Source organism: Hemitrygon akajei, chromosome 5 (assembly GCF_048418815.1).
Source record: "Hemitrygon akajei chromosome 5, sHemAka1.3, whole genome shotgun sequence".
Taxonomy (NCBI): Eukaryota; Metazoa; Chordata; class Chondrichthyes; order Myliobatiformes; family Dasyatidae; genus Hemitrygon; species Hemitrygon akajei.
The window spans coordinates 38,180,523-38,193,740 of NC_133128.1; the positions used below are offsets into that span (position 1 = coordinate 38,180,523).

Here is a 13,218-nt window from a genome sequence, read left to right on the forward strand (position 1 = left end):
CTTTCTTGATCTCTCGGTCTACATCCCTGGAGACAGACTCCACTGACATCTTCTATAAACCCACTGACTCTCATAACTACCTCGACTATACCTCTTCCCACCCTGCCAAATACAAAAATGTTATTCCCTATTCCCAGTTCCTCCGTCTCCGCCGCATCTGCTCCCAGGATGAGGCTTTCTGTTCCAGGACATCTCAAATATCCTGTTTCTTTAAGGATCGTGGTTTCCTTTCTGCTGTCATCAATGATACCCTCACCCACATCTCCTCCATTTCCCGCACTTCAGCCATCACCCCATCCTCCCGTCACCACAACAGGGTCAGTGTTCCCCTTGTCCTCACCTACCACCCCACCAGCCTCCGGATCCAGCATATTATGCTTCGCAACTTCCGCCACCTTCGACAGGACCCCACCACTAAGCACATCTTTCCCTCTCTACCCCTCTCTGCTTTTTGCAGTGATTATTCCCTCCGCGACTGCCTGGTCCACATATCCCTCCCCACAGATCTCCCACCTGGTACTTATCCCCGCAAGCGTAAGTGCTACTCCTGTCCCTACACCTCCTCTCTTACCACCATTCAGGACTCCAGGCAGTCCTTCCAGGTGAGGCAACATTTCACTTGTGAGTCTGTTGGGGTAATCTATTGCATCCGGTGCTCACGGTGCGGCCTCCTCTACATCGGTGAGACCTGATGCAGATTGGCGGAGCACTTCGTCGAGCACCTCCGCTCTGTCCACCACAACCTACAGGATCTCGTGGTTGCCACCCACCAACTCTGCTTCACATTCCCACTCGGATATGTCCATACAATGCCTTCTCTACTGCCAATGATGAGGCCAAACTCAGGTTGGAGGAGCAATGCCTCATATACCGTCTGGATAGTCTCCAGCCCCTTGGCATCAACATTGAATTCTCCAACTTCTTGTAATTCCCTCCCTCTCCCTTTCCCCACACCAGTTTCACTCTGCCTCCTCCTCCACCTGTCAGCTTTCTCATGATTCTGCCTTCTTCTACTACCCATAGTGCTTTCCGCTTACATTCCTTCTTCACCTTTCCTGCCTATCCCCTCCCTGCTTCCCCTCCCCCGCCCATTGATCTTTCAATTTGATTGTTTTTTCACCTGGCACCTAACAGCCTTCTCCTTCTCACCCTGCCCCCTCCCTCTTCAGTCCTGACAAAGGGGGTCGGCCTGAAACGTTGACTGCTCATTTCCACGGATGCTGCCCGATCTGCTGAGTTCCTCCAGCATGTTGTAAGTGTTGATTTGACCACAGCATCTGCAGTGTACTTTGTGTTTACAGTGTTTTGTTCTGTGTGTGGGACTTGGGAAGAATGGGAAACACATCTGCACCAGGCGCACTGAGTTGCAGCTTCTGGGAGAACATATTAAGGAACTGGAGCTGCAGCTTGATGACCTTCGACCCATCAGGGAGAATGAGAAGATGATAGACAGGAGCTACAGGGAGGGAACTACCCTTAGATTGCAGGAGACAGATAACTGTGTGAGTATCAGGACAAAGAGGGGAAATGCACAACCAGAGCAGAATACATCTGTGGCCATTCTCCTCAGCATTGAGAGGGATAAGCAACCGGGGGGAGCAACAGTGACTGGATCTCTGGCACAGAGTATAGTGTTGTGGCACAGAAGAGCTGAGACGTGAAGAGGACTGCAGTGTTGATGGTGGATTCCTTAGTTACAGGATCAGAAATGATGTTCTGAGGGTGCAATAGAGATACAGGTGGTATGTGGATGGGTCATATACTGCATGGAGGTCAGTGACCAGTGGTGTGCCTCACAGATCTATTCTGGGACCCTTACTCTTCGTGATTTTTATAAATGACCTAGATGCAGAAGTGGAGGGATGGGTTAGTAAATTTGCTGATGACACAAGGGTTGGGGGTGTTGTGGATACTGTGGAGGGCTGTCAGAGGTTACAGAAGGACATCGATAGGATGCAAACTGAGCTGAGAAGTGGCAGATGGAGTTCAACCCAGATAAGTGTGAGGTGGTTCATTTGTGTAGGTCAAATATGATGACAGAATATAGTATTCATGGTAAGACTCTTGGCAGTGTGGAGAATCAGAGGGATCTTGGGGTCCAAGTCGATAGGACACTCAAAGCTGCTGCGTAGGTTGGCTCTGTGGTTAAGAAGGCATATGGTGCATTGGCCTTCAGCAATCGTGGGTCTGAGTTTAGGAGCTGAGAGGTAATGTTGCAGTTATATAGGACCCTGGTCAGACCCCACTTGGAGTACTGTACTCACTTCTGTTCGCCTCACTACAGGAAGGATGTGGAAGCCATAGAACGGGTGCAGAGGAGATTTACAAGGATGTTGCCTGGAATAGGGAGCATGCCTTATGATAATAGGTTAAGTGAACTCGGCCTTTTTTCCTTGGAGCAACGGAGGATGAGAGATGACCTGATAGAGGTGAACAAGATGATGAGAGGCATTGATTGTGTGGATAGTCAGAGGTTTTTTCCCAGGACTGAAATGGCTAGCACGAGAGGGCACGGTTTTAAGAAGCTTGGAAGCAGGTACAGAGGAGCTGTCAGGGTTAAGTTTTTTCACTCAGAGAGTGGTGTTTGCGTGGAATGGGCTGCCGCCGATGGTGGTAGAGGCGGATATGATAGTGTCTTTAAGAGACTCCTAGGATAGGTACATGGAGCATAGAAAAATAGATGTCCATGGCTAACCCTAGGTAATTTCTAAGGTAAGGAAATGTTTGGCACAGCTACATGGGCCAAACGGCCTGTATTGTGCTGTAGGTTTTCTATGTTCTATTAAAGATCATGCAAATTTAGCTAATGGGGTTTTGTAGAATCTGCCCTTTTAAAGTTTTTACCTGGGGTTTGAATGTTAGCATACATCCTTGGATCCATATTTTTGCACAGTATTATCGCTCTACTCTTTGTTCTAATGATTATCCAACGTATTTCCATCAGGAGAACTATCCTGCCCAGCATCCAGGACAGCTACAAGTAGCGAAACCTCAAAAAAGGCCGCATCCGTAACATGCCCTCTTTCTATTGCTGCCATCAGGAAGGAGGTACAGGAGCGTGTAGGCACACACTCAATGATTGAGGAATAGCTTTTACCCCTCTCCCATCAGATTTCTGAAAGGGCATTGAATCCATGGACACTCCCTCAGTACTTCTTTTTCTCTTTTTGCACTATTTAGTTAATTTAATGTTTTAGATATATATTGAATGTAATTTACAATTTTTATCATTATGTATTGCAATGTACTTTGAGTATTGTGTACATCAACTGCATTATATCTATTAATTGTTGTTAAATGTCCCAATATATGGCATGGAAATTAATATATTTTTATTGTTTCCATTGAATGCCTATGTACCAATAATACTTTTAAATATGTTGGTGTTTTCATTTTACCTTTTATCTCTGCTTTACAGTCTATGATATTATGTTAGTATCTTTATCAGCATTAATTGAAGTAGCCATGAATGCTGGTATTCCTTTTGTACTCTATTCACTCATACATATAAACAGTAGTATGATACCCAGAATTTTCTCTGGATCAAAAGGGGAAGATGCTGGCCATAAGGATTTAAAATATAGAAGAAAACATCAAACTCGAATGGTTCAAGGACAGTACAAGTAGACAAACCTGGTGTATTTGTTCCTGCCATGCCCTTGAAGGAATGGAGGCTGCCATTCACTTCTATCCCCTCCATCAAGATGGTCCTAAAGCTGTTGGCTTCTTTCTCATTAAAAGAATCACTCAACTCCCCTCCATCACCTCCCTTCTCTGTCAGGCAGAACTTGCCCTCATACTCAACATTTTTTCCTTCAGCTCCTCACACTTTCTGCAGACTCAGGGGTAGCCATGGACACCTACATGGGCCCCAGTTATGTCTGCCACTTCATTGCCTAAATACAAGAGTCCATGTTCCAACCTTCCTCCGTAATGTTCTCCAATTCACCCTTCACTACATTGATAACTGCAGTGACTATAAGACCGTAAGATACGGGAACAGAATTAGGTCATTTGGACCATCGTCTGCTCTGATATTTCATCATGGCTGAGGCACTTCTCCGTCTCAGCCCCAATCTCCTGCCTTCTCCTTGTATCCCTTCATCTCCCGACTAATCAGGAACCTATCAACCTCAGCCTTAAATATACCCAATGGCGTGGCCTCCCCGATACTACAGTGGTGTCAGCACTGGACCAATGGACCCAGTTTCAAATTCAGTCAGCTCCTTGAATGCTTTCCATCCATGCTGGGTTGAGCGTCAAGCTAGCAATTCAGTTTGGTTAAAAACAGACAAATGCTAAGAAAACAGCTAAAAATACTACCCAATGCACCACAAGACACAAAAAAAAGCACAACAATCTGACACCAAATTCACAACTCTCTGGCTAAAGAGATTCCTGCTTGTCTCCTTTCTAAATGGATACCATTCTATTCTGAACATGGGTCCTCTGGTCTTGGATACCCCCACATCCACTCTATTGAGGCCTTTTAACATTCAAAATGTTTCAAAGAGGTCCCCCATCATTTGTCTGAATTCAAGTGAGCACAGGCCCATAGCAATCAAATGCTTTTCATATGATTAGCGTTTGAAATGTCTCCTATGTCAGCACATCCTTTCTTACATAAGGGGCCCAGAACTGCTTGCAATATTCCAAGTGAGGTCTCACCAGTGTTTTATAAAGCCTAAACATTACATCCTTCCTTTCATATTCTGCTCCTTTTGAAATGAATGCAAACAGCACATTTACCTTCCTCACCACACACTCAACCTGAAAATTAACTTTTAAGGAAACTTGTACAAGGACTCCCAAGTCCCTTTGTACCTCAGATTTTTACATTTCCAATCCATTTAGAAAATAGTCTATTGTTATGAAGGATGAACAGTTCTGATGGGCAAAAGAGTGCAGAGTTGCCCATATCCTCCCCCCCCCCCTTCCCAGAGAATCACAAACCATTACTGTTGCTATGCTGCTCATGAGAGAGAGAGACGAAAAGAAAACATGCCAGAACATCTGCTACAGATAAGAGAGGGGAGAGAGTCTTGTTGATTTACCGTATTTTGACTTCTGCGAGGGTTATTTGTCTTATACTATCCTGTTCATTAACATTCCTCAGTGGACAGCCGGAGTGGGCTGGTTTGATGGACACAGCCATTCAAAACTGATTGACAACTGAGACCCCGTGAGTGGGGATAAAAGTCAGGTCTGGAGAGACACCCTTCAGACACACCAGGAGACAGACTAGTGGACACTGATTGAGTGTTGGAACCCAGGGGAAGCTGTGGGGCATCGGAGACCGGACCAGGAGACCGGTCAGTAAAGCTCACAGTGTTACAGCAGGGCCGGTGGGGACTTGTGTGTGTGTCCACTCATGCCAGAGTGACGAGTCCACCACAGAAGAACGGTCTAGCTGAAGGACAGAGGGTTCATAACTGAATGGCCACAACGACACGATGGATCAAGAACACAAAGGAAGGTTTGACTGCTGTAGCTGTTACTTCTCGCTCGCTCTCTCTCTCTCTCCAATGATTACAACACAACAACCAATATCTACCTCAGCACGCATGAACTGAACTGAACTTTATACTTTTCTATGACAATTCATTTACCCCTAGACATCGATAGAGCTTGTTTATTATTGATTATCATTATTCCTACACTTTTAGGTTTATTATTGCTAATGTGTGTTATCTATATATTTGCATTATTGATATTGATTTGCTTATTTTATTAATAAACACTTTTGAATATAGTAACACCAGACTCCAACAGATTCTTCTTTCTCTGCTGGTTAGACACCCAGTTACGGGGTACATAACACTATGTTTTTATTTCTTCTACCAAAGTGCCTGACCATACACTTCCTGACACTGTATTCCATCTGCTACTTCTTTGCCCATTCTCCTTATCTGTTTAAGTCCTTCTGTAGCCTCTCTACTTCCTCAGAATGACTTTCCACTCCACTTATCTACATATCATCCACAAAGCTGCCAGAATGCCATCAATTCTGTTATCCAAGTCATTAACATGTAAAGTAAAAAGAAGTCATCCCAAAACAGACCTCGCTAGAACACCGCTTGTCACTGGCAGCCAACCAAAAACAGGCTCCTTATATTCACACTCTGCCTCCTGCCAATCAGCCAATGCTTTATCCCATGCATGCTGTAATACCATGGACTCTTAACTTGTTCAGCGGTCTCATGTGTGGCACCTTGACAAAGGCCTTCTGAAAAATCCAAGTACACAACATCCACCAATTCTCCTTTCTTTATCCTGCTTGTTATTTCCTCAAAGAATTCCCACAGATTTCTCGGGCAAGATTTTCCCTATTTTATAATGTGCCTCCAAGTACCAGAGAAACCTTATTGTTAACAATTGACTTCAACATCTTCCCAACCTCTGAGGTCAGACCAACTGGCCAATAATTTCCTTTCTTCTGCCTCCCTCCCTTCTTGAAGAGTGAAGTGACGAGATTGAACCTGACAACACCGAACGTAGTGAACTGGATGGTGTCAAAGAGCCTCGAACTGTCAGACCAGAAGTGATTGAACAGCATGACACTGGACTTCTGAGGTTGGACAAGGATACTGGAAATGCAATTCTGCCTGACCAGTGAGAACAGAAATAATAAAGCTGGGTTCGAAGTATTTCCAGAACAGTGAGGGACAAATAACGCTCAATGAACAAAACTTGGTTCAAGCGGAAATTGGAAAATGGTTGTGGTGAGGAAGTGACTCGCTCATGGCTGGTCTATTCCCCTTCTAAAAAGTCTGCACTTTGTATCTGGTGTCTTCCCTATTCCCGGTCAGGCCATCAATCCTCATTGGGGCAGGAAACTGGATTCAACCAGTGGAAAGCACCTGAAAGGATTAGTGTTCATGAAAATGCCAAGAATCATCGGGAATGCTTCACACAGTGGAGAGAAATGGAAAGAAATTTAGCTGGAAACAGAGGAGTTATGGACACGGTATTTCAGTCACAGATTGAGAAGGAAAAGCAGAAGTGGCGTGATATCTTGATGAGAATCCTTCACTGCATAAAATTCCTTGCGACTCAGAACCTGGCTTTGCGAGGACACAGGGAGTCACTTCAGCTAGACAATGACTCCAATGTGAGAAATTTCCTTGGCTTACTGAAACTGCTGGCCATCTTCTCAGAGAAATGGACGAAAGGTTTGCTCGTTTGCACACCAAGTTTGGGTTCCTTTTCGATATTGAGGGACTGTGTTATGGCGCCGACAGTAACGACCTAAAGAAGAAGTGCGAACATCGTACAGCTCTGATGTTGATGGACAGCAGCTATATGAAGAAATTTTGGATTGCAGAATGTTGCTATCAAGGTGGGTCAACATGAAAATATCAAGACCTGAACAGCTTCTTGAATTTATTGTTCAGTATGGAGATGAGAGCGGCATTATAGACCAATTTGCATCAGTGAAAGCAAGAAAGGTGCAGTTATAATAAGTGCCATAATTTGTTAATTAAAAGATTAACGAGCTTGACTTGGATTTTTGAGCTGATATTATGGTAAAGTTATCTAAAAGATGAGTGTCAGATGTTTGGACGGGGACGTAATATCAGTGCTTGCCATAGACGCTATTTTCCGTAGATATGCCCCTGCAGGCAAGGATAAGTACCAAGAGGGAGATCAAGGGAGTGTACAAGGGCAAGGTAGACTTGTAGGAGCGCTTCACCCCTCCCCTTCTCCTGGCTTCATTCAGAACCTGCCACCTTGTATTTCTTCTCCAACCACTCCCCCTCCCCATTCTTACACTGACTGCGCCCCTCCCTTTCCAGTCCTGATGAAGGGTCTTGGCCTGAAATGTTAACTGTTTGCTTTTTTTTTCCATAGATGCTACCTGGCCTGTTGAGATTCTCCAGCATCTTGTGTGTGTTGCTTTGGATTCCCAACATCTGCAGATTTTCTCGTGTTTGTCATAAAAACAGAGCGGCAGTTCAGTGAGCGAAAATGCCTTGTTTTCAGTGAAGATTATGTAAACTGGTTCAAGTTGATAGGAAGGCAACAGTTACTCAACGAGGGAGGGAATTACCGGAAGTTGGAGAATTTGATGTTCAATCGGAAGTTGGAGAATTTGATGAACCATTGAATTTTCCAACTTCTGGTAATTCCCTCACTCTCCCTTCCCCTATCACACTTTCACTCTGCCTCCTCTTCTAGCTGCCTATCACCTCTATTGTTATGAGTGATGAACAGATCTGATGGACAATGAGGTGCAGAGTTACCCATCCTCCCCCCCCCCCCGAGAACCACGAACTATTGCTGTTTTTATGCTGCTCATGATAGGGAGAGACGAAACACAGGCAAGAACATTTGCTACAGATAAGAGGGGAGAGAGAGACTGTTGATTAACTGTATTATGACTCTTCCTGGATTATTTACCTTCCACTACAAGGACTTTACTTTGCTCATTAACATTCCTCAGGAGATAGTAGGAGTGGCCTGATTTGATGAACACTGTCATTCAGAGTTGATGGATAACTGAGACCCCGTGAGTGGGGATAAAAAGACAGGTCTAGAGAGACACCCTTCAGATACGCCAATGGACACTGACTGAGTGTTGGGAACCCACAGAAAGGTGGGGGCTTCGGAGACTGAACCAGGAGATCAGTCGGTAAAGCTCACAGTGTTACAGCAGGGCCGGTGGGAACTTGTGTGTGTGTCCACTCATGCCAGAGTGATGGGTCCACCACAGAAGGACAGTCTAGCTGAAGAACAGAGGGGTCATAACTAAATGACCACAACGATACGACGGATTAAGAAAGCAAAAGAAGGTTTGGCTGCTGTATCTGTTCCTCTCACTCGCTCTCTCTCTCTCTCTCTCTCTCTCTCTCTCTCTCTCTCCAATGATTTCAACACAACAACCATAACTACTTCAGCATTTATGAACTGAACTTTTATACTTTTCTATGACAATTCATTTACCCCTAGACATCGATAGAGCTTGTTTATTATTGATTATTATTATTCCTACACTTTTAGGTTTATTACTGCTAACTTGTTTTATATGTATATTTGCATTTTTGATATTGTATTGTGTAGTTTACTAATAAACACCTTTAGTTTGGTACCACCAGACTCCAACGGATACTTCTATCTTTGCTGCTCTGACACCCAGTTACGGGGTACGTAACACTATCATGATTCTGCCTTCTTCTACTACCCATAGTGCCATCCCCTCATATTCCTGCTTCACCTCTCCGGCCTATCTCCTCCCTTGCTTCCCCTCCCCCACCCCTTGATCTTTCCTCTGATTTGTTTTTCACCTGCGCCTTCCCCCTCCCCCACCTTCTTTATAGGGCCCCTGCCCCCTCCTTCTTCAGTCCTGACAAAGGGTCTTATTGAGAAATATACCTGACATAATCACTATATATACCTGAAATATAACCACTATGTACTAGCTATTTACTACACTATGTAATCACTCCTATGTACTGAATATAACTATGTATTATTTTACTAGACACATTTTGCTATGTATTGTTTTACTGGATACCTTGGATTCTCTTAGCTACATACTGTGGCAGTTAAAGAACACCTGTTTAGCTAGCAGCACTAATTAGCTGAAATGTACTCCATGTATTACACTCAGCCTTTGTTTATTTAGAGATAACGGCGGCGGACAGGATGGTACCAGCAGGAATGTAATGTGAGGGAGGTTAAGGAGGCTGACTGAGAAACAACCTTGGCCAGGAATGAGGCCCAAGATGTGAACTGGAAAGAAATACTGGTGGCGCACCGAGAGCTAGGCAAGAGCGATTGATTAGTTAATGTATAGATGATATGCAACTAAAAATTGATTGGGTATGCTGATGAAACCAAAATGTAACTGAGATAAGAAATTACTATAAAGAATGCTGTACACCGGAGCTCGGTGGGCTTTCGATGACAAGTTCATTGATTGCCTCAGCCTTTGTTTGCAAATAAAGGTTTAAACTTCTCAAAGAATTGTCTGCGTCTCCTGGTCATTTCAAGTAACCACGACAGTCTCGGCCCAAAACTTTGACTGCTCCTTTCAACGGATGCTGCCCGACCTGCTGAGTTCATCCAGCTTGTTTGTCAAGTCAAGTCAACTTTTATTGTCATTTCGACCATCACTGCTGGTACAGTACATAGTAGAAATGAGACAACGTTTTTCAGGACTATGGTGCCACATGACACAATACTAAAAACTAGACTGAACTACGTAATAAAAAAAAAAACACAGAGAAAGCTACATTGGACTACAGACCTACACTGGACTGCATAAAGTGCAGAAAACAGTGCAGGCATTACAATAAATAATAAACAGGACAGTACGTGTTGATTTGACCACAGCATCTGCAGCCTACTTTGTGTTTACTTTATAATCACTATTGTGCCCAGCCCACGACGTATAAGGGAGCTAAATTGATCTGACATTTATTTTAAACCAAATACACTTAGTTTTTTTTTATCTTTGGCAGCCAGTTATCTAAAATTACCCACAGCAGACTCTAGAAATTCCGATCCTCCTCTCCCTACAACTAGAGAGCGTGAAAGGTTGTCCACTGACAATCGCAATTCCTGCTCCCCGTCTTCAAACTCCTTCAGTGCTCTCTCGCATCCTTTGTTGAAAGTAGTTGGGGAAATGCCGAGTTTGCCCTCTCGATCCCGAAAGCAGTTGTCAAATAAAACAAGAAAATAAAAACCAACGAGCAGTTTCACACTAAGCAACACCCCCCATCCCACAGTCCCCTCTAGCGACCACGCCTTTCTAAGTCTGCAGTTTGTAAATTGTATGCCGCCACATTGCCGTCTTTCGATTTAAATTTCTCCAAACGAAACAAAGTTTTCAAAAACCATGCAGTGATATTTTGTAGCAATCTGACAAAATAGACGACTTCAAACTAGCGCAAACCATAAACGTAACAAAGCAATTGGCTCAAAGTGACAGCAAATAGGACTCTTTACCGCAGTGAATTTTGCACTTCCACGTTGGTTCGTCCAGTTCTGTAAGGCTGCCAGGCTGTAAATTGTAACGACGCAGCCGTCGCCGCTTTATTTTTGCTAGTCTTTTCGTTCTCCCGATCCATCCAAGTGTTACTATGTGAAAGAAGAAGTGACCTTTGGCGACAAGATCATCACGGAGGTATTTTGTTTCAACTTAATCCAGTGTTTGTTTTTTTTGTTATTATTGTTTGCTGTTGACAGTAACTTCTCAATGTCGCATCAAAGTACAATGAGACTTAGATATAGATCGAAACACAATTCCGTTTGAGAAAAGCCCTTCATGCGATATATGTTTTAGTTCTTCTGCTTATATGATTGTTGCTGCAAGTAATATTTAACTTTGATATATTATGGTTAGACCGGGTATTACTGGCACCACCCTTCCGGACTTCCATCGTTCTGATTTTGATTTTTGGGTCGAAAACAAAATCAAAAGTTTGCATGACCGCGGTTTAGACTCGAGAAACACCTTTAGACCATAAGACCATAAGGTATAGGAGCAGAATTAGATCATCGATTCTGTTCCGCCATTTCATCATGACTAATTCAATTTTCCTCTCAGCCCCAATCTCCTGCCTTCTCCCGATTTCCCTCAGTCCCTCGGTGAGAAATAGAATTGAAATGGGTGGCCACCGGTTGATCCCGCTTTTTGTGGCGGACGGAATGAAAGTGCTCGGGTCACGTCGATATACAGAGGCCATACCGGGAGCACAGGATACAGTAAATGACCCCAACAGACTCACATGGAACGACTGTTTAGGGACATGAATGGTAATGAGAGAGGCGGTAGCAGTGGCGCATCTAAGGTATGGCACGTGCCCTGGGCGCCACTGAGCAGTTACTATAAAAGTCAGACAAGCCATCCTGGGATAGTGAAAAATGTATATGATTTCTCTTTGATTATCATGGGTGAAAAACACTACGATGGCCTTATTTCAGAGCATTGTGTCTGAAGACCATGAAACGTTTCTTCACGAAGAAAAAGGAAAGTGGAGCTGAAGGATGGAAGAGACGAAAGTTGGGGGTGGAGGAAGCCAAAAAATCGAACAAGTTCTTAAATAGATTTTGGCAGTCCAACCTCCTTCCACTACCAGATGTTTCTCATCTACTCTCCTCTTTCAGAGATTGTTTCCTTTGGAATTTCTGGCTCACTTTTCTGTCTCTGCAATTACTCCTTGGTTTCTCAAATCATTTTGCATGCAATGCAACAGACACAAAATGCTGGAGGAACTCAGCAGGCCAGGCAGCATCTATGGAAAAGGGTAAATAGTCCACGTTTCATGTCAAGACCTTTCACAGACTGGAGAAAGAAAAGATGGGAAGTCAGAGTAAGAAGGTGGGAGGGTATGAGGAAGATACTTTTTCCATTTCAGCCATTTTTCAGTTATCTTAAGGAACCACTACTCTCTCCAGATGAAACTGCCATCCATCTGCATTGCTCAGATATATTGCATTCACTGCTCAGAACATGGTTTCCCACATAGTAATCAAAAAGTCAAGAAATAACCTTGAAAGCTTAAATATAAACAGTTTGGGAAGTACTCAACAGTCAGGCAACTTCTGTGGAGAGTATGAACTCAAGCATGCCCTCAATTTCTTGACCTTTCTTTAAATTTATGTATCTCCATTTTAAATACTTCCAGTGATCTTCTCTCTCCAATGACCTGAGGCGGAGAGTTAAACAGATTCACCACCCTTTGCAAAAAGATATTCCTGTATATCTCAGTTTTAAACAGATGCCTCTTTATCTTCTAGCTATGTCTCCTTGATATATCCAGATTTCTTGAGTTATTTGTCTCTAAGTTATGGAAACCAGTTGATAACTGTCCAACAGAACACCTCTGCTCAGTCTGCTATCACAAAGCTGAGCTTCCAGTTGTCATTCACTGTAAGTCACTACCCCATTCTCAAGCTGATTTCTGTGTTTGGCATCGTACACTGTTGCAACAAACTTCAATGTAAGCTCGAGCAGTAGTAGTTTCCATTTCTGAAAGACACATTATAGCCTTCCAAAACTAACAATGATTTCAACAAAATGCCATTCTAGTCAGCCTCTCACGTTGCCAGCATTCATTTTCACCCCATCTTCCCTCTGGTAATTTCAGTTTTATTCCTTTCCTCCTGTTTAAAGAATTGCAGAACTGTTTCTACTAACCTTTATTATCAAATAAGTACCCACTACATGTATTGTCTCCAATTATTCTTGAAATGAAATGAGCTAGAAATTCT

General features: G+C 43.5%; 1 protein-coding gene across 5 annotated transcripts in view; it reads left to right on the forward strand.

Annotated features, from left to right (window-relative positions):
• The first annotated feature begins 10,754 nt into the window (after positions 1-10,754).
• LOC140727645 (NXPE family member 3-like) overlaps positions 10,755-13,218 on the forward strand; it is a 129,138-nt gene continuing 126,674 nt past the window's right edge. For all 5 annotated transcript variants that reach the window (XM_073045260.1, XM_073045262.1, XM_073045259.1 and 2 more), the window contains exon 1: positions 10,755-11,128. The gene's annotated coding sequence lies outside the window, so the exon portion shown is untranslated. The remainder of the gene's footprint in view (positions 11,129-13,218) is intronic.